We start from the raw sequence: 22,492 nt of genomic DNA on the forward strand, positions 1-22,492 counted from the left end.
GACATGTTCTGACCATATAGTTGTGTAACTGTGTATTCGGATTTTCCCAGTAGGCAGGGAGAGGGTTTGAAACCTAACCCTGTCTGTGAATCATGGGAACTGTAGTCATTGAACAGTGTTGTTTTCTCCGTGACATGCAAGGGAAAGTTTCTCTTATGAGTCTCTGGCACAGACACACAGGTGGCAAAGTGGTGGAGTCTAAAACTGGGTCAGAGTTTGGGGTTGGAATAGAATGAATAAGATGTTAGTGATGGTGGTTGGAGAAATAGATGCCAGCTCAGAATCTTGAATCTGGGCATTATGAACTTGATCCCAGCAGCCAAGGCCTCTGCTCTTTAGAAAAACAATTCTGATAGGGGTGGCTGAAATGGATTGGAGCTGCTGGCTATTGTTAATCCTTTGAGATCAGTAAAACCAGAGAGAAAATTTAACTCTTTGTACCCCTCGCTCTCCCTTTTTTGAGGGCAGGCAATTTCCACATGATCTCTTCATTTCTTTAAATTGCTTCCAAGTCCTGATTTAAGATCCCTTATGTAAGTCAATTATTAATTATATTAATAATATTATAATATTATTAATTATAGCTTTTTCATTGTTTTGAGTCTTTTTATTGTGAATGAGAGGACTGCAGAGGGAGGAAAGGATCTGTAGTAAAGGGATAAAGAAAGGAATACAGAGGATAAAGCTATTCTGTCTAAGGAATGTGGGAAACTAATTCTTGAATCTAAATATAAGGCTTTACAGTTATCCCTGCTTAATTTTGACATTTCTGCCTCCTTTTAAAACTAAATTCAAAGTGTTTCTATCTGCAACCCTGCTAGAACTTTCTTGATGAGCTCTCTGATTACTGAGGAACCAAAGTATGTTCTGCCTGGTTTCCTCAGTTGCCTTAGTTCAGTCTAGGACAGTGATACTGTTCTGGGCAGATTAATAACCAGAGCCGTAGCCCGGCAGAGTCATAACCTAGGACCAGGACTCTGCCTCAGAACCAGATATATAGTTTAAAAATACTATACATTACTATCTTTTATTTTTACAACACCTTCAATTCCAGATATTTCCCTCTACCCTTCCTTAATGAATGAACCTCCTATAACAAGGAATAAACAAAAAGAATAAAAATAGCTTAGCAAAGCCAACTAGCACTTTTGATAGTAAATGCGATATTCCACCTTCATAGTTCCCTTTCTCTGCAAAGAAATGATGGCGGAGGAACATTTTATAAAGTCTTTTCCAGGGCCAAGCTTGGTCATGATCACTGCAGAGAGTTCGCTTTATTTTCTGCTTTTTCCATTGCAGCGTAATAGACATTGTAATGCATATTGTTTTCCTGATTCTGCTTATTTCAGTTCTTAGAAGTCTTTATATAGAGTCTTGAAAACATTTTATCTCCTTCAGCATCTGTAGAAACAACATTATTAGCAAAAACAATTATTTAATACAGGAAGCTCTAGATGGCTTCTCCCCCTGTTTGTTGTCCCCTGCTCCCCATTTTCTATTACCCCCCTTAAATGCCAAGAAAGTTCCTCTCAGGCCTACCTTCCCCCCAACATCCCAGAGACTTCTCCTACTGTCAATAGTCAATAGCTTTCTGGGCCTCAATGTCTCCTAGGGTTTCTGCTCACAGGGTCCCCCTTTCCCAAATGTCTTCAAATTTTGATGTGAAATCACACTTTTTATTGCTATTTCTGGACATCAGCGTTGCTGGTCAGGGCTTTGATGGTGGTCTCTCTCTCTCTCTCTCTCTCTCTCTCTCTCTATCACAAAGTTCCTGGTTAGATACTTTTAGATGCCTCACCTTTTCTCTTATTTTTGAAATCAGAATATTCTAATTATCATTCACTATAGCCTTTCAACCTGTTTTCTTTCACTTTAAATGATTCCCTTTTTAGACTTCTTCCTTACTCTCTCCTTCATCCTCTATGATGCCTGTCATTTAACATGCCTTTGAGTCTCACTTCCCTCTCCCCTGCCCCCAAATCAACAATAAAAATTTCTAACGACGCTCTCACATTTGAAAAACAAAATTTCCCTATATAGAGAGAAACAAAGGGTTATAAACACAAGCCATACCATAAATTAAGCTCATAAATCTAGAACTATTTCAATCCCCTAATTTTATAGAAAGGAAATTAGAGCCAAGTGAGCTTAAGTGCCTTGTGCAACAGAACACAGGTATTAAGTGTCAGGCAGGATTTGAGCCCACTTACTCTGACTCCAGGGCTAGTCTTCTCTTCATTGTACCATACCAACCTATTTAGAGGACTTGTATGTGATGAAGCTTTGTCATATTGTCTAGTTTTTTGATGTTATTGCTACCGGCTTAAATAATACATTAAGTAGGCAGACAGAACAACAAAGTAGGTCCTTTTATTAAGGGAATTTGTTCTGTGAAATTTGGATTCAGTCAAAGGACCACACTTGAAGACCTAGAGGACCACATGCGGCCTTGAGGCCTCAGGTTCCCCACCCCTGAGCCAGGACATGTATTTAGCATGAAGTTGTAGCAAATTTGCAAAGTGGATAAAGTGTCAGGGTTGGGAGAGTGGAAGACCTGAGCTCAAATCCTACTTCAGGTACTTGCTAGCCGTGTGACCCCAGGTATGTCACTCAATCTCTTTCAGCCTCAGTTTCCTCATCTGTAAAAATAGGGATTACAATGGCACCTACCTCCCAGGGCTGTTGTGAAAATCAAATGAGTTAATGTGTGTAAAACAAAGCACATTAGCTATTGTAATCATTAATCGTAATAATTTATTATCAACAATTTCATTGATATAATTTAATAATAAATTCTTTAGAAACAATAAATCAGTAATTCATTGTTTATAAGTAACAAATGACTGATTATTAATATTAATGATAATAATAGCTGATATGCATATGTAGCACTTTAATTACATAGTGTTCATTGTATTTTTTTGTTTTTTCCATTTACAGTGTAATAGATTGATGATGAAGAGAAAGAGGAAAAGGAAGAGGAATTATCCAGGCAGAATCTGCCTTCCTCCCAAGATTGACTCTATACACAGCCCCTAAGAACCTTTGATTCTTTCCCATTTGTTATTTAATTAAAGCTTAACCTTTCCCCAAAGTCTCAAAAGCTAGTCTGTGCACTAAAAAAATAAAAGTTCAGCTTTCTGATTGCATGCCCTTGGAGAATATGTAACAAAGGATCTTTGGTTTGCTTTTGTTAATCTGTCCTTACTCTCCTATTCTCTGTCAGAAAACAATATTTGCAGTTATAAAGGAAATATTTACCAATGATCTGATCTTAAACACCAAGAGTCAAAGGCTAAAGAGCAAAGAGCAACAGTCCCTTTGCCCAAATTTTCCTGCACCCAGGAGTCCCTACCAAAATAAATAATTGTTTCCAGATTCTATGATGGAGAAAAAACATTTCCAAAAGGGAAGGAATGGGAAAATGGAGAACTCTGTTTCTGTCAAGATAGAAAACGCTTCCCAAACAACCCCGTGGAATGTCTGTTAGTCTTTTACACTGCAAAATGTTTCCATTGGAATACAGCTCAAACAGTCTAGCTCACAAAACCAATGAACCTATTAAACCTCTTTGATTCAGTTTAGACTGGTGATTTCATTGGTGTAGGGAACTTTGGAAAAGGAAATTTTCTCTGCCAGTGCCCATCTGTGACTTATAGAAAACTGTCTGAGGCCACTGAGACATTAAGAAACTTGCCTGGAGTCTTTCAGTCAGTGTGAGAGAGAGGCAAGATTTAATTCAAATCCAGGGCTTCTGGTTCTGGGACCACTTCTCTATCCACTATGTGACTTGGCCTCTACTGAAACTTACAAGAGAAAATCTCCCCTATCAAAGGCCGCTTGCCCGTACTATGGAGCTTCATGGGAATATAATCACTTATAGTACAGGACAGATGATAATAATTATATTTAGGTAGCACTTACATGCCAAGTGCTGTACTAAGTGCTTTACAATTATCTTTTTGCTTGACCTTCATGACAACCCTGGGAGCTAGTGAATGCTTTGCTTTTTACAGATGGGGAAACTAAGGCCAAATAGAGGTCAAATGACGTACCTACAGTCACACAGCTAGTATATGTCTGAGACTGGATTTTGACTCAGATCTTCCTAACTGCAAGTCTGGGTCTCTATCCCCCTAGGCCACTTAGTTGCCCAGATGCAGATCTTCTGCATCTCCACAGGTGAGCCTGTCATTCAGCCTGAGACACATTTTCATCCTATGTACCTCAGTGAGAGACCTTGGGCAAGCTCTGTTCAATGGACAAATGGCCCCAAATATCTGAAATATTGCTCACAAGGTCAAAGATCCTTGTTCCTCCCTTTTTAACTTAAGTAATCTCCTTTCTTATCCAGAGGTGTTTCAGGTGATACCGGCTCCCCACCTAGATTGCTGCCTCTTCAGTTGTAAGTTCCAGGAGCAGGCTGAAGAGTGTTGTAATCTCGAACACAACTCACATTTCTCAGGGCTCTGAGTTCATTTCACAAGACCCAGCGTGGAAGAGGTCTGAAACCCCACCATGGATGCCACTGATGCAATGTTCCAAAATGAATGAGAAGAGCCATAAGATGAAATGAGACAGATGGTAACTAGAGGGGATAACTAGCTTCTCTGAAATACTGATGCTTCAAAGATTCATAAGCCTGTGAGGAATGAGGGAAATATGAATACCATGGATGTGTCTGAATTATTCTCAACAGACTAGCTGCCCAATTATAAAAGCAAAGTCAACCTGAGATTTTAACTCAAAGAAGTTAATAAGACCTTATAGAACTACATAAATGTTAGCTATTATGAGGATGAAGGACAGCTAAATGGTACAGTTGATAAAGAACTGGGACTGGAGTCAAGAACACTCATCTTCCTGAGTTGAAATCTGGCTTTAGATACTAGCTAGCTGTGTGACCCTGGGTGAGTCATTTAACTCCATTTGCCTCAATTTCCTCCTCTGTAAAATGAGCTAGAGAAGGAAATGGCAAACCATGCCAGTATCTTTGCTAAGAAAACTCCAAATGGGGTCACATGACTGAAAAACAACTGAACCACAAGGCATCATAGACACTTAGAATGACACTTACGAGTTTTGCAATAGAAGGGCAAACCTTGTTTAAAAGAATGATATCGTTGTGGGAATATTACAAACATTCCAGCCAGATGAAAGATATGAATAATGAGATCACTGGCAAGACAGACGGATGATGAATGACTTTAACAATCCAGACATTTGCTGGCCTCAGTCCATCAAAAAGCAGAGCCTCTGATAAATTCTTAAATTTCTTCACTGATAATTTAATTCTCAAAAGGTAGAGGAAGATTTTAACCAGCAAGATGGTGGGTTAGTTTCTTTCTACAAACCTCTTCTACTATTCAACCTCAGAAGAAAGAAATTATGAAGTAAATGCAGTGTAATGTAGAGCCAAGTCCACAAGATAAAAGCAGCCCTCCTCTCACTCTACCTGGGCAAGACCTGGTTGTGAGGCAGGCCAAAGTGATTCTAGCCAAACACCCCTCCACTCATATTCAACAGGAGGCAATGGACCGATTCTGATGAGCCATGTGAAGGAAGAAGAGAGAAAAAGGGATTAGGTGAGCTAAAAATCTGCTGGACAGTGAGTTACACCAGGCCTGACAGAAGGAAGAAAACAGCTGCAGTGAGCGCTGTTCACCGAAGTCCTCCAGGGACGTCAAGACAGGAACCTCTCCGTACCTGAAGCAAGTCTGCCTTTTTAAGAGAAAAGGCCTCAATAAAAGTCCTGTATGCAAACAGGCCAACAAAGAGAATCCTAAAAACAAGAGGAAGAATGAGTAAAAACTTCAAAGTCAATTATTAGCAATATTATGTGTCGAGGAAAGTAAAAGACAAATTCTTGTGGGCTAGCTAGAGATTATGGAACACCGACAAAATATTTCAGGAGGGTTCAAAAAAGAAATAAAATTCATGAAATAATTAGGAATGAAACAAGTCAGAAATGAAGGCTCTCAATGAATAAAATAGAGCTCGTAATACAAAATATGAAAGCATAATTATCAGAGTAGAAGATATTGAATCTATAATGGAGAATCTCTAACAACATAGAAGCTGAAGTATAGGAAAATTTAACAGAATAAACATAACATAAAAGGATTCGTGAATTTTATATAAATCAAAGCAAATGATCTAATATGAGAAAATTCCCTAGAACTTCTGATTATAGACAACTAAGTATCAACTAAAAGAATCTACAGATCACAATGGGGAAAAAGCCTGCATTTTAAACTGCACTGGTTAAGTTTAATAATTTCAGTGTCAAAAAACAAATTCTGGAAGCACTGAGAAGAAAGATCTGCTATTATGAGAGAAAGGCAATTAGAATATCATAGGATTATTGAATAGTTACACAAAATCAGAGAAAGGAATTGATAATTGATCATATATTCCAAAGAAACAATGAAGCTAAAGTTGTCATTCAAAATTACGTATCCTTCAAAACTGAGCCTAGTTATTAATGTAAAAAAAGACAAGCAGTCAACAAAAGAAAAACCCAGGCAATTGAGACAATAAGAAAACAGAGCTGAGTAGGCAGTTTGACTTGCAAACACACACACAAAAGACTAGAAAACAAATATGATTATTAAAAAGAAACTAAATACAAAAATCAATTAAATTCGTGTTTATAGGCTATTGTTAAAAAGTTGATCTTTGAGATAAAAGAAAGAATAAAGAAAGCCCAAGGGATAAAAAGGATCTAAGGGGTTTAAGAATTTAGGGGAATTTAAAATACTCATGAGAATCAAAGGCTCTCAACTGACGGGCTCATGGACTTAGATCCCTGACCCTCCCACAGGTAAAGGAATCACTGTCTTTTGTGGGAAGGAATAGCAGAAGGTTGGGACAGAAAGGACAATGACGCACTCCTACCTACCAAGTCAATGATTGAATTAGTGGACAGATTATTAAAGTCTTAGAAAGATGGGTTGTGGAAGAAGCAGACAGAGGTGGCAGAGGGTCTTATTGAAGAGCATTCCCAAGGAGGAAGAACAATGACTCTGGTGGGTGGATGAATCCTTAAGGTGACTTCAGTCTGAGGGAAACAGGAAGAATAATGAATAAAAACTTCAAAGAGAAACTGAAGTACAATTAGCAAATATTATAATGTGGAGCAAAGTACAAGAGACTCCTACAGGGAAGTCTGTGCATGGGGAGTCTGCTTTTTCTGAGAGAGTTTTGTGCCTCAATGGGCAGCATTATGCCCAAAAGAAAGGATGTGTGAGTTCCTAGGGTCAGCTAGTACTCAGAGTGATTTGGGTTAGAATGTAAAGTTAAAAGTGATGAAACATGGTCTTTAGAATGGACCATGGTCATAGTGAGGCCAGGTGGAAAGATTGGACCACCAGGTTTAGGGTAAAAGGTAACACATACCACCTAACGCTGCTTCTGTCTGACATTACTTCCTTCATCGATTGATATTTCTAAGAAGGAGACACAGCAGAATAAAGAGAGGTAGTGAACAGAAGAGGGATGTCAAACTGGGTAATCAGTAACTCCAGCCCCACAGAAAACAAAGAGTAAGGAAAGAACAAGAATGAGTACGGCCTGTGAAGCAGGAAATAAAATCTCTGGAAGAGAAAGAATGGAGTTCTAGAACAAAGCAAAGGAAAATTTCTTAGAAAAAGGCACAGAAAAGAAAGTTACTAAAAATAAAAGTTTTCAGGGGAGGGAATGAGGGAAGACTGTAAACTACTTTGCTGGACATACTTCTACAAAAATAGACCATATTCTAAGGCACAGAGAAATTAAAAGTAAATGTTCAAAAAAGTAGAAATACTAATTACATACAGACTATGATGTAATGAAAAATTAATATAGAAAACGTACATAAGCAAAATGTATGCCACACCTAGATGAGTGGATTAAAGAACAAATCAGGAAAACAATTTAAAAGCTACGTTATATAGAATGATGATGAACCTGTATATCAAAAAAATTGATATTTAGCTGAAACAATCCTGGATGAGGGAGAGACTTATTCATGAACTATACCACATTTAGAAGTGAACTTGGTACAGAATTCACTAAGGGAGGAAAGGACTTTCAAGACCAGAAATTTCTGTACCTCACCCCTCCCCACCCTGAGTTGGGGTGGGAAATGTTTTATAGTGCCCTAGGGACCAAGTGGGTTTATAGAGGGGAGATTTCATACATTAGTCTTTTGAAAACTTTCTAAGTTAGTATTCCTTTGTAAAAGCTAGATTGTGTTAATTTTAATTAATATTAAGAAGATGTTAACTGGCTTAAAGCAAACTGGTGGGGGCTCTATTCTCTCCAACACCTCAGGGTTATGATTACAACTCTGAAGGAGTAGCGGTAATGACTCTCTAAGGATTCAGTCCATTGATGTAGAAGTTGGGAAAATAGCCCCCAAAGGAAACTGCAACTATAAGAAAGGAGATTTCAAAAAGTTCATTGGAAAGAGACTTGATTTGCTGGCCAGAAGTTCTGAAAGAGATGATGACTCAAGAAGAATGAAGGGAAAAAAGAATCTGTTGACAAAATTACAAATGATCCCAATAAGAATAAAAAGAAGAGGTAAATAAAAGTTCCATACAGAAAACATAACTCACAAGACCAAAGTTTTAAAGCTCAAAGGTTATCTAATTCAACTCCTTTATTTTACAAATGAGGAACCTGAGGTTCAGAGAGGTTAATTAGCTTGCCTGTGATCACAGAGCAGATAAGTGTCTGAGACATATTTGAACCTAGGTCTTCTTGACTCCAAGTCCAGCACGTTAGCGTACTGTGCTGCCTCTCTGATCAAATGACATCATATATGTAAAGTGCTTTGTAAATCATAAACTCCAAAATACCATTACTGTTACCCTTATCATGGTTAATGTTGACAGGAAGCAATTTGATAAAATCAAATTTTAAAATGATATGTGCAAAAAATAGAACCAGGAATATGTAACCAAGGACAAATACTGTGAGGACAAAGAATTGGGTCAAGAAGTTTAAAGTCCAGAATGTGATGAGGTTTGTGAAAAATATTAAAGGGAACCAAAAGGGATTTTAAAGTTCTGTCCAGCACTGATATGATACTATAACAGTTGGTTTTACTTAATTGTATTTCCTTGTTGCATTTAGAGGATTGTATTCCAGGGAGAATAAATGAATGAAAAAGCATTTATAAAGCAATTACTATGTGCTAGGCACTGGCAAAAACAAATGTATAAGACAGGCCTTGTCCTCAAGGATCTTACCTTCTAAGGGGTGGGTGGAGAGAGAGAGAGGAAAGAAGCAACACATGCACACATACAGGGCAATGGTGGCCAGGGAAGAGTGTTTACTCTGAGAGGGGTGTGGGAGATCACAAGGATGGTGAGTGGAACAATAGAACAGTTGACTGACATGACCTTTTCATAAGTGATTGTGGTGTAAAAAACTACAAAGGTCAACATGTATATTGTATATGCACAAATATATTTAAGTCAAGAAAAGGGACAAGGAAAAGATAAGCCCTGCTGTGGGGGATAGATGTTGTAAGGTTAAGAGAGGGTGGAGGAGGGTAAGCATATAACCCTCTTTTCCATCCCCCCCCCCAAATCTTCTGATTGAAAAGTAGAATTAAAAAAATTAAGAGAATACTGAAGCCCAAGAGAAGTGGGTGCATCGTACAGAGCACGTAAGTGCTCTAAATGAGTTCCAGTCACTTGACTGTTTTAATCAAAGATACCATCTTGGATGGCCAGTTTGCACTGGGTAGTCCTATATCAATGTTTTTAGGAATCTTCCAAAGAACGAGGGTTCACATATACAAATTACATATTAGGGAATCCAGCCAAAACCAAAGGAGCAAGATTCCCAAAGGAACAGAGCCAGGGGAGATAAGAGAATGAGCCTGAAACACAAGTCATGGGAATTGGAGATCCAGGTAGGAAGGAAGAATGCTATGTCAACAAAGCTGGGTAAAAATAAACAGACCAGAACTGACTAATAAGCCAGTGTAGGGAAATGTAGATAGGCAGATGGAAAGTCAAAGGTGAAGTAAAGATTAATAGGGATCTGTAGAAGTCAGTGCCCTTTGATGGTTGGCCTAAGCCCATCAACTTTCTCAGTTTCTTAATGGATCGGTGGCCTGCCAATCTAGGATTTGACTCAGCTTGGGCAAATTTCATTCCAGTGTGTACTGAAAGAAGTTGCAGGATATTCTAAGAATTGAAAACCAGGTCATGAAGATCAGCTGAAGAAACTTGGAATATTTAGCTTAAAAGAATTTGATGGGACATGATTATTGCTACCAAATGTTTAACAGACTGCTACTCAAGAACAATGAGGGATATTTTACATAGTTCCAGGAGGGAAGAAAGAAGACTGATGGAAATCACAGGAAAACAAAAAGAAATCCTTAGTAATCAGAACTGTGGGAACATGCAATTATTGGGCAGTGATTTTCCCATCTCTAGAGATATTTAGACAGGATAGATGACCGCTTGTTAGAAATTTGGTAGGAGGGAAATTCATGACTTCTGAAATTCCTTCCAATTCTGATTCTATGATGCTATGAATTAGAGGTACATTTCAAATTGCCAAATTGCTACATGACTTACATTCCAATGGTTTCCAGAATTCCACAGACCATTAGAGTTGGGGGGGGGGGCATAGAGATTATCTTGTTCAAACCCCCACCTCATTTTTGCAGATAAACTAAGGTATAGAGTTGATTTGCCTGAGGTTATGCAACCAGTAAATATGGCAGAGCTGGAATTTGAATTCAGGTCTTTGCTGTTTCCATAACACTGCTTATCTTCCTCCAGGTTGCCTTAGTATATTAGTGTATTTAGTCAGGAGTATTGGACTCCTGACTAAATTTTGTAGTATCTTCCAATTTTTCCTTCTCCTTTTGCTCTTCTCCTTATGTCTGTTTAAACACTTTTTAAACACACTGATGTTTCTGTCTAACTCCCTTACCCCCCAATTCCTCAGTCTCCTTAAATCCCATGACCTACTCTTTCATTCCACCTCAGTCACACACAGAGATAGCCACACATAGAGATTTCCCCATTACAACAAGTGTTATACTTCCTTAATTCAAAATGCTGACTTTCCTCTATGTCAGGGCTTCTTAAACTATGCGTTGCCACCCCATTCGGGGTCATGTAATGGAATGTGGGGGATTGTGAAAAATCTGGCAACAGTAAAAGGTTTCTGCATATTCAGTGACCAAAACTTAATTCAAAATCAAACTTGTAATGAAAGCCAGGTGCTTCTGGCAGCACTTGCCCACATTACATCGTGCAACTTCACTGCAGCCTTGGTTCTGAACACACAGTATGCCCACTTTGCACTGAGCATGCCATCCATGTCACATAACATCAATGAATGCTGCCAGAAACACCTTGGCTCAAATTCAAGTCTATTGTCTGTTATGAATTGCAGTATTTTTACTATACACAAAGTTTTCTGCTCTTATAGAAAAATAATAGTTTAATTATAAAAAATAAAGACTTTTAATATTTTTCTGCCATTGTTCTTCAGCATGCAAGTATCACATTAGTATATCTTTGAATTGTATTGCGTTAGAATGTTTGATTTTTAAAATTGCTGTTATCTCCTTTTTCAGAAACGTATTTAAGTGTAGCAAGACAAATGTATAAATGTGAACATTAATTTTTTACATTAAGCACGAATATAATTTCACACACTAAAGCTGGTATTTATTTGAGAAATTATTAACAATATTTATATTTTAGGACAAAAATATTTTTTGGTTATGAATAAGTAGCTAAATTTAGACAGTAAAAATGCTGCTGATAATGTGGAAGTCTTTACTATCAGGTTGTAGTACACCTAAAGTGGCAAAAAAAAGAAAAAACGTGGAATCATTTTTGAAAAATGGATTTACTTCTAATAATGATGATGATGTGGAAAAACCTGTTGGCTTAATCTGAAATGAAGTTTTGGCTTCAGAGAGCATGAAAAGAGACAAACTAAAACGACATCTTAATACTAAGCATTCAGCATACTGCAATAAACCAAAGGAATATTTTGAATGACTTTGAAAATCTTCAAAGAAAAATAATGTTTTGAGAAATCTGTTACTGTTAAAGAAAGGTACCTACTTTCATCTTATGAAACTTTATATTTAATTGCAAAAACTATAAAGCCCTACATGACTGAAGAAGATCCCATGGTATCTGTTGCTATTAAAATGTCAGAAACAGTTCATGGGAAAAAGTATGGGGATGAAATTCACAAAATTCTGTCACTGAATGATACTGCTTCCAAAATAATTTCTGAAATTAGTAATGTTCAATCCTAGCAGCTTATTACCAGGCTTAAGGACAGTCCAAAGTCTACAATTCAGTTACATGAAACAACTGATATTTCTAACATGGCACAGTTGTTACTTCATATAAGATATGTTTATGAAGGGAGAATACATGAGGAATTATTGTTTTGTTTCCCTTTGGAACAGCTCACAAGAAGGGAAGATATATATCTTAAAGCTGATGAATTTTTCACAAATGAATGCTTACAGTGGAAAAGATGCATTGAGTCTAACAGACACTGGATTTATAGCAAAAGTTGAAGCTGGTGGCAATGAACATATCACTTTTACTCACTTCATAATCCATCGGGAGACACTTGTAGCCAAAAATATAAGATCACTAGTTAGATGTGCTTTGTGATAATCTCAAAATGATTAACTTCGTTAAAAGCAATGCCCTTAACAGTAATTTGTTTTCAAACCTTTAGAAAGAGTTGAACTCTGATTACAAAAGCTTATTATTACATGCAGAGGTAAGGTGGTTCTCAAGAGGGTGAAGTTTAAACATATTATTGAAATGGAAAGACGAAGGTGTATATTTTTGACTGAGTAGAAACTGATAAGGTTAATTTTTTTCCATAATGACTTATGGCTTTCAAAACTATTATTTATCAAATATTTTTTTCAAAATATTAAAAAAACTCAATGATTTAAACATGTTGCTTCAAGAAGCAAATGTTACATCTATGTTAAAAGACAAAATTTAAAGTTTACCTAAAATAATAAATTAAATTAAAAGTTTACTTAAAAAGAAGAAAATGACTCTTTAGAAATGTTTACAGTTAAAGGTGACTATAATTGAAAATTATATTTACCTTTATATATTATATATTTGAATTATATATTATATAACTGAATTGAATTATATAATTGAATATAATTATATAATTGAAAATAACCTTCCCTAAGATTTAATTGTACGAGTTACAAATGATTATCTGAAGTGCCTGTAGACACAGTTTCAGAAATATTCCCTTTGTCCCTATGCCTTAAACCTCCTAAAAATCTAATCTTTGTCCTCATTTAGATCTCCAATTCCTCCACTCTTCAGTCCATTCTCTTGCCATTAGTCCTGCTCTAATTTCTCTTTCCTTCCTTCCTTCCTAATTTCAACTTTATTTTAGTTATTTCAACTCTATGGTGTCTTTTGTTCTTGAATATCTTGTCCTTTTTTTCCTATTGCTGTTCAACTCTTGTCAAATCTCACTCCTGGCCCATTCCCACCATTTCTTCTTCTTCCCATCTGTTCTGTTTTTATTCACATGCTGCTGAAGTTGAAAGATGCCATCCAACCATCATGACAGGCTCAATATAAATTTGTGATATCCAATTTGAACTGTGTCTCATTCTAGTGAGTCCTTTATTCTTCCTTAATTGACTCCTTATCTTACTCTCCACAAGCTATTTCAAACTTTGTCTCTATCCTCAAGCTTCCCATACCTCCCCTAAGCTGAGCACCCTCTTACCTTTCTGAGAAAACTGAGGCCATCTGATATGAATTTCCTCTCCTCCCTTTCTCTTCATTTTAAAACTCTTTAATACCATCACTCACTCTATCTTTCCCCCAGTATCTGATAAAAAGGTATCTCTTCTCTTTGTTAAGACCAATCCCATTATAATGTCCACTTGACCTCATTCACTTCTGACTTCTCCAGCAGGCTGCAAATCTATCATCTTCCGACCTCTAAAATTTTCTGTCTCTCTGTATCTGCTGGCTCCTTCCCTATTGCCTTCAAAAAGTACCCCCATTCTTAAACTGCCTTCACTCTATCCTACTATCCCCTCATTATCATCCTATATATTTTCTACCTTTTGTAGCCAAACTCCTTGAGAAAAAGCTGCCTACAGTTATTACCTCCACTTTCTTTTCTCTCACTCACAATCTAGACCTCATTTACTCAACTGAAATTATTACTAATGATCTCTTAATAGCTCATTCTGATTGTCTTGTCTTGGTTCTTATCCTTGACCAAAGTATCACATTTGACTGTGATGACTAGCTTTTCCTCCTAGATTCCCCCTCCACTATGTGTATTCATGACCTTACCCTTCTTCTGGTTCTTCTACCAGTCTGAGGGCTCCTTCTTCATCTTCTTTGCTAGATCATCATCCATAACAGGACCTTTAACTTTGGCTATACCAAAGGTCCTGTCCTCTCCTTCTGCCTCCCTCTCTTTCTCTATTTCTCTCTCTGTCTCTCTTTCTCTCTCTATTTCTCTTTCTCTCTCTGTCTCTCTTTCTCTCTCAGTCTCTCAGTCTCTCGGTCTCTCTCTCTCTCTCTCTCTCTCTCTCTCTCTCTCTCTCTCTCTCTCTCTCTCTCTCTCTCTCGGTCTCTCTGTAAACTCTTCAGCTCTCATGGGTTTGATTGTCCTTTCAATGTAGATGACACACAGATCTATATTCCAGTCTGTCTCTAGATTTCAGTCCTGAATCACCAACTGTCTATTAGACATTTCAAATTCGATGTCTTGGAGGCACCTCCTGGAGTCAACAATATGCTAGACATTTTTCTTCCCAAATTCTCCCCTCTTCCAAACCCCTCTTCTTTCTGTAGATGATATCACCAATGTTTGCAGCTTCTCAGGTTCGTAATCTTGTCATTTTCCTGAATTCTTCACTCTCCCTTATTCTGCAGAACCAAAGTTATCAAATATTGACATTTTTATCTTGCATCTGACCTTTTCTCCCTCCTCACACAGACACTACTTTAGTTCAAACCCTCATCAATTACTTCCTGCCTTCATTATTGCAGCAAGCTTCTGATTGGTTTCCCTGTCCCAAGTTTCTCACCACTTCAGTCTATTCTCCCTACACACTGCTGCCAAAGTGATTTTCCTTAAACCCAGATCTAAACATGTGACTCCCTTAATCAGCTCCAATGACTCCCTGTTGCTTCTAGGGATAAAATATAAACTCTTTTGCTTAGCTTTTAAAGCCTTCACATTCTGAACTCAACCAATTTCTCCAGCCTCATTTCACATCACATCACTTCTCTACTCTGTGATCTCTCCAAACTTGTCCTTTGTTTCCCACATAGGACACTCCATTTCCTCTCTCCATCTCTTTGCCCTGGTTATGCCCCATGCCTGGAATGTACTTGCCCATCACCTTTGCCTCAGAGAATCCATCTTTACCTTCAAGATTTAGCTTTAACACCATCTTCTGTGTGAAGTCTTTCCTGACCCTGTCAACCGCTAGTGCCCTCTCTCCCAGAGTACCTTGTATTTGACTATTTTGTATTTGTTCTCTTTACATTTTTATATGTGTACTTATTATTTCCCCCATTAACGCATGAACTCCTTATAAGTAGGGATTGTTTCATTCATTATATTTGAATCTCCAACTGGTACACAGTTGGCACTTAATAAATGTCTGTTGATTGACTGACTATATATCTCCTTCCAAGTAGTCACCTTTGGGGATATGCAAGTAGTAGAGAGAGTGAGGCTGCCACTATGTAAAATCTGTTTGGAGCTTCTCCCTTGGAATTCATGGTAGATCCTATTTATAATGCACACAGAAATGTCATTTAGGTTTTAAATTTTGATATTATACTTATCTAAACTTTAAATCCAAAATGGCATTACACAACTTGTTCACTACTCTTTTTTTCACCAACCTTGAATTTGACATTCTTTTGGCAATTTCTAAAACAATCTTATATATGTTCAAAGGATTAATAATTTGCTACCACTAACATTTAAAAAATGTTGCTGTGGTCTCTGAGTCGATATTCTGAAACGAAAGAGGCTAAACATCCATTTCAAACATGGATGCCTTGCATTTTGTAACTCCCCCCCATACCATTACTATGGCAGTATGACTGGGGCTTTTCCCCAAAAATAGGAAAGTTAAAAGGCATTAACAACACCATTCTGGGGGTGCTTATCCATTCTGACTGTTTCTTGGATGCTTTCTCCCCACTTTCTGAAGTGGTTTCCCAGGAGAGTATATCCTTTTAGATGGGCCCAAGTGTAGAAACTACTAGTTATGGCTCTTGGTTACTATGGGAGTGGATAACTTTGCATAGAGGAAAATTTTGTTCTGTGCTACTCTCTATATCCTCCCCTTTGTCAATTGTCTTGGAAAGTGTTACCAAAGATTATAAAGTAGATAGCCATGGGAGAAAGTATGGCCAGATTGGTGTGACCCTTAACTCCTCCTTGAAAAAAATAATTAAAAGCACATACCCCTATGGATGAGGGAAATCAGAAGTACTGGATTTCTATGCACTCAGACAACACTTAGTCAATAAACATTTATTATGTGTCTTTTGTCTTTTTGTTAATCTCTGGGGATACAAAGGAAGGCAAAAGATAATCCGTACTCTCAGGGAGCTCACCGTAAACAGCTTTATGCAGGTTTTCTAAAGACAAGAACAGGAGGTATAAAGTAGCTTTCCAGTCCAGTGAATTCTTGAGCAGTGATGTTAGCCAAGAATATTTGCAAACACACACACGCACACACACTCACATACACATACACACACAACGGCACCACAGTGAAGAGAACATGGAGACTAGACTCAGGAAAAACTGAGTTCAAATCCAACTTCAGATGTGTACTAGCTGTGTGACCCTGGGCAAGTCACTTAAGCTCCATCTGCCTCAGTTTCCTCAACTATAAAATAGGGATAGTAATAGAACCTACCAAGCAAGGTTGTTCTGAGAACCAAAATACCTGTAAAGCACTTGGCATATAGTAGGTGCTTAAATGTTTATTTTCTTCCTTTCCCCCTTCCTTCTTTTCTTCCTTCCTTTTTGCTTTCCTTCTACTTCCTTCCATCTTCCTCCTTTACTCCCTCCCTTCCTTCTTTCCTTTCCTCCCTCCTCCCTTTCCTCCTTATCTTCCTTTCTTCCTTCCTTTTACCTTCCTTTCATCTTTTCCTCATTTCCTCTATCCCCTCCTCATCTTCTTCCTCTCTCTCTAATTCTCTCCTTTTCCTTCCTTACTTTCTTCCTTCCTTCCTTCTTTACAAATTATACTTCTCTAAAGGAAAAAAATTAAAAAAACCCCAACCCTTGTAGATAATTACACAAATGTTTAGTTTCAGGTGAGTATCTACACCATCAGTTGTAGGTGTTGTACAATTACTATACCATCTTCTTTCACTGCCTTCTTCTTATCCTGCCCATCAGGAAAGGCATGGCAGTTCTAATAACATTGCAAGGCTCCCCCCAACAATGTTCAGCACTGTATGCCATGTGTGGAATCCACTTGGAAACTCTGTGGCTTGGAGGCTTAACTAAGGCTAATAATTATCCAGGAACAAGTGCAGACACAGAGCTCGGAAAATTTTTTGAGTCAGGCTTTGGGTGCATGGTATTGTAGGCACCCAAAAGAATTTTCTGAGAGTAAATGGATGGATTTTTGAGCAGGTTGTCACCACGTTTGGCCAGCTGAGTTTTCAACCTCCACCCTATGTACCTATGTTCTGGGCACACTGGTTGCCATTCCTGCCATTCCCCCAACTCAGCATCCCATTTTTTCCCTCTGCAGCTTATACCTTAAATTTATCCCTCTTTACTGGTTCCTTCTAAGAATCTTCCTTTCCTTCAAGGTTCTATTCAGGTGTAACCTCCTTTGGGAAGTCTTGTCTGATCTTTGTAATATTTAACATTTTCTTTCTCTTTATATTATTTGTCTTTACTTCTCTACTGTGTCTTCCCACAGAATGTAAGCTCCTTGAGGATAGTAAAACTTTTGAATTTTTGTCTTTGTCTCCTCATTGAATTGCACAGTTCCAAACACAGAGTAAGTACTTAATAGATGTTCAGCCATTCCCCAACTGATGGGCATCACTTCAATTTCCAATTCTTTGCTCCACAAAAAGAGATGTTTTAAATATTTTTGTCCATATATGCCCTTTCTATTTTGCTTTTTCACATCTCTTTGTGATAAAGACCTAGTAGTGGTATTGCTGGGTCAAACCTTTATAGTCCTTTGGGCATAATTTCAAATTGTTTTCCAGAATGATTGGATCAATTCACAACTCCACCAATAGTGCATTAGTAGCCCAATATTCCTACATGCCCTCTGAGATTTGTCACTTTTCTTTTCTGTCATTAGCTAGTCAGATAGGTGTGAAGTTTTACCAGAGTTTATTTAATTTGCATTTCTCTAATCAATAGTGATTTAGAGCATTTTTTAAAATATAGCTATGGATACCTTTGATTTCTTCATCTGAAAATTGCCTGTTCATATCCTTTGATCATTTATCTGCTGGGGAATTACAAAGTACTTTCTGTGCTGAAGCAATAAACATGAGAAACAGGCAGTACACACACACACACACACACACACACACACACACACATATATGTATATATATATACATACACACACACACATATATATACACATATGTGTATATATATTAGTCTCATTTTATAGATGGGGAAACTGAGGCTGAGTTATTAAGGTATGTGCCTGTAATCCAACAGCTAGTAAACATCAGAGCCAGAACTTGAACCTGGGTTTTCCAACTTCAAATATTGTTGCAATGTTGCTATAGAAGTATTCTTAGACTTGCCTTATGTATTTGTCATCAGATTCTCCAATTGCATTATAATTTTCCTGAGGCCATCGATCATTTCTTTTGATTTATTGTGCAGTCCCCAAAGTGTCTTGAACAGTGCTCTGCACAACATGGCCATTCAATAAACTGATTGTTCTAACTGGTTATTCTCCTCTATGTCCCTTCAAGATGTGTTTGTGTTACCTCTATTTTATCAAAGAGAATAATACAACATGGTCCACAGACAAAACTGTGAAACAGATGGGCGTGTCTCATTTCCAGGACCCTTCTTCCTCTTCCTGGCTTTTCCTTTAGGTGCTATGTCATTCTTAGTAGCAGCCAACTACTTCTTCCTCAAGATATTAGTTGTTGTCCTTCATTTTCAAAGAGGACTATCATAAGGTGAAATTTCCATGTGTCCAACTGTGGCTGATCAGGCCAATACAAGCTTGGAATGCTCTACCACAGGTTGGGCACAGATATTAGCTGATAAATGACTGATCCAATGGGTTCAAATGCTAGATCTGGAGTCAGAGGCCCTGGGTTTGAATATAGGCCCCCATCACCTAACTCCTTCTAAAGTTTTTTTCTGACTCTTACCAGGGGAGGATAGGATAAAGTAGGATCATATGATCTTATGACTTCAGAAGCTATTTCTACTATGGGTACCATTTCAGTAGAAAGGCTTTAAGTATGTAAGTATCCTTAAACTTGTTTATGTGTTCTGAATGCTATGTAGACTGACTCTACTATCATAGAACTTCATGTCCTCCAACAGAGATAATTAGAGACAAAGGAGTCTTCCTACTGTCTCCGTAATCACACCATGTAAGCAACTGTCTGCTCCTGAAAAACACAGATCAAGTCCCTTCCCCAGGGTAACCTGGAAAGCTAAGGAAGAATGCATAATTCAGGCAAAATCTATTCTTTTCCAAATCTAAGAAAGTGGAGGAAATTAGTCTGGGCACAAGTCAAAGTTGACTCCAGTTATTCACAAGCTCCCACAAATGCCCACAGGGACTCTGCTGGATCACACATGCCTAACAGTCTAGCTCCAGCACCACCCACAAGCTGGTGGGCTTGGAAGATGGTAGATAGAAGAGTAGACTGCCCAGCTAGGTCTCTGCCAAGATTCTTAACATGGGCAGGTCTAAAGTCATCTTTGTTTGGTTTGAACTTGTTACAGTGACACTTTTTTTTCTTCTTTTTATTTTTTCTGGCTGGGTCCAACTACAAGAGTCACTGGAAGTGGAAAGGGGATGACGACTAGAAAGGACTTAAGGCAGGAAGGTTTTGTGTCCCCAGGATGATGAGGGACAATGTCATTGTGCCTTCCACTTAAAGTATAGATGTTTGAAGTTTTTCTGCATGTGAGTGGATCTTCTCAGGGCAGATTGGGAGTATGGGGTTGGTGCTTACCCTCCTTAATGTTTCCTAGCATGGACATAAAGAGTTTTGGACTAGGAGTCAGAAGACCTGGCTCTGACATTTGGTTACCATGACTGGATTTGGACTCTTCAGACTGCTTCAGCTGAAGACTACTTATGTAGCCTCAGACAAGTCATTTTCCCCTCTCTGGGACTCATTTTCCTCAACAATAAAATGAGGACATTGGACTAAACAATCTTTAAATAGTCTCTTCCAGATGTAGATCCTAGCTTTTCTAGCTGTGTGACTATGAATAAGTCTAACCCTTCTGGCTCAGTTTCCTCATGTATAAAACAAGGACAATAATATCTGCACTAATCAGTCATTGGGAAGAGAGAATTCTGTGATCTATAAAGCAGAAGACAAATGTGAAGTCAAATTCTTTTCCTTTGGAATTCATGTATCACTTTGGTTTAACCTATCTTATAGATATCTCATAAATTATTTTATATTAATATTAAATATGAAAGCTATTTGAGTATTTTTCATATCTTCTTCCTAGTTAGAAGCCTTATTAGGTCAGGAGGTGTGTCTAATCTCATTTTTATACCACCCCCCTCCCACCCCTGCCTCAGTTTCCACCATAGCACTCTGTTGTTGTTCTGTCATTTCAATTGTGGCTGATTCTTCATGACCCCATTTGGGGTTTTCTTAGCAAAGATACTGGAGGAGTTTGCCATTTCCTTCTCCAGCTCATTTTACAGATGAAGAACTGAAGTAAATAGGGTTAAGTGACTTGCCCAGGGTCACACAGCTAGTAAGTGTCTGAGGTCAGATTTGAACTCAGGAAGATAAGTCTTTCTGACTCCAGGCTGGGCACTTTATCCATTGCTCCATCTAGCTATGACTTTAGATACAGTTAGTGCTTATTAATCATATCTGTTGTATTCAATTATTATTGCCTTCATCAGGATTTTCATATAGGTATACTGCCCATAAAGTTGCCTGGACCATCAATAACATTGTTATTATATTCTAACCAATCCCTGTATAATCACAAATCCTATATTTCATTTCAGTTAGTCACTCATTCATCCTGTGGAATAGTGGCTCCCGTGGAATGTTATTCAGTCACATCTGATTCTTCATGACCCCATTTGGGGGTTTTCTTGGCAAAGATACTGAAGTAGTTTATCCCAGCTCCTTCTCTAGATCATTTTACAGATGAGGAAATTGAGTAAACAGGATTGAGTGACTTGCCAAGGGTTACACAACAAACAAGTGTTTAAGGCCAGATTGAAACTCAGGTCTTCCTGACTCCAGGCCGAGCAATCTATCCACTGTGCTGCTCAGCTGCCAAAATGACTAGCAGCCCTTTATTGCATGGTTTTGTCTAAGATCTGCAACAAACAACCTTAAGTGTGGGGATGACTTGATAAAGGAATTAGATCTATCTTGAATGATGTGTCTAATTTTTAAAAGTTATAGTCATCTGAGTTTGCCTATGATCCTGGTTATGGAGTGTTAACGAAGGAAAAGTAAATTCTGCTTGTGTTTGTATAGGGCTATGATTCTGAACCAGGAGCTGGGGAATGTGATTTTCTTCTCAAGCTTTCCCTTTTTCTAGTTCCACTGCCAGGTTTCCTTTCTGATCCCTTAATGCCTCCTTGTAATTTTCCCCCTTCCCCTATTCCCCTTCCTTTTACTCCATGGTCACATATTTTAGCTGAACTGGCAACTATTTGAAAAAGCAACGGTTTTGAAATCAGAGGAGTTGGGTTCAGATTCCTGCTCTGCTTTTTCACTCCCTGAGTCCCCCAAGGGAAGTCATTCAATGTCTTTAGGTCATTTTTATCATCTTCAAGATAAGGGGTTTTAGATAAATGGCTTCTAAGTCTTCTGCCATCTCTAAATCTTCTTTAGCAATGTGAGTGTGGGTGAGATGGCCACAGCTGTGATGGGAAATGTAGACCGCTATTAACTGAACTGGCAAAAAGAGCCTAAACCAGAGAAATTAGTAAGGAAAAGATCAGAGAGAAGTCTGGCTTCTCCTTCCTGTTCGTTTCGCTACTATGTCCAAAATGTGCTCAGTTCAGGGGACTGCACTAAGGAAAGTCTGAGGGGGTCTTCTCCATTTGTCTCCCTTCACCCCACCCCACCCACCCCACCCACCCCCATCCCACTCCCGTTCTCCTTCTTATTGCTCTACCAGGAGGGAGGAGCAGAGCTGTGTGTTCCTTGAGAATTCCCAGCAGAGATCCCTTCTTTGTGAACTTGATATTTGCATCTGCATGGAAAGGGCC

General features: G+C 38.2%; 1 protein-coding gene across 1 annotated transcript in view; it reads right to left on the reverse strand.

Annotated features, from left to right (window-relative positions):
- Positions 1-1,249: 1,249 nt before the first annotated feature.
- Positions 1,250-22,492, reverse strand: part of RAD51B (RAD51 paralog B) — an 850,987-nt gene continuing 829,744 nt past the window's right edge. Inside the window, 1 exon segment of the mRNA XM_072628343.1 lies at positions 1,250-1,401. The gene's annotated coding sequence lies outside the window, so the exon portion shown is untranslated.

Source organism: Notamacropus eugenii, chromosome 1 (assembly GCF_028372415.1).
Source record: "Notamacropus eugenii isolate mMacEug1 chromosome 1, mMacEug1.pri_v2, whole genome shotgun sequence".
Taxonomy (NCBI): Eukaryota; Metazoa; Chordata; class Mammalia; order Diprotodontia; family Macropodidae; genus Notamacropus; species Notamacropus eugenii.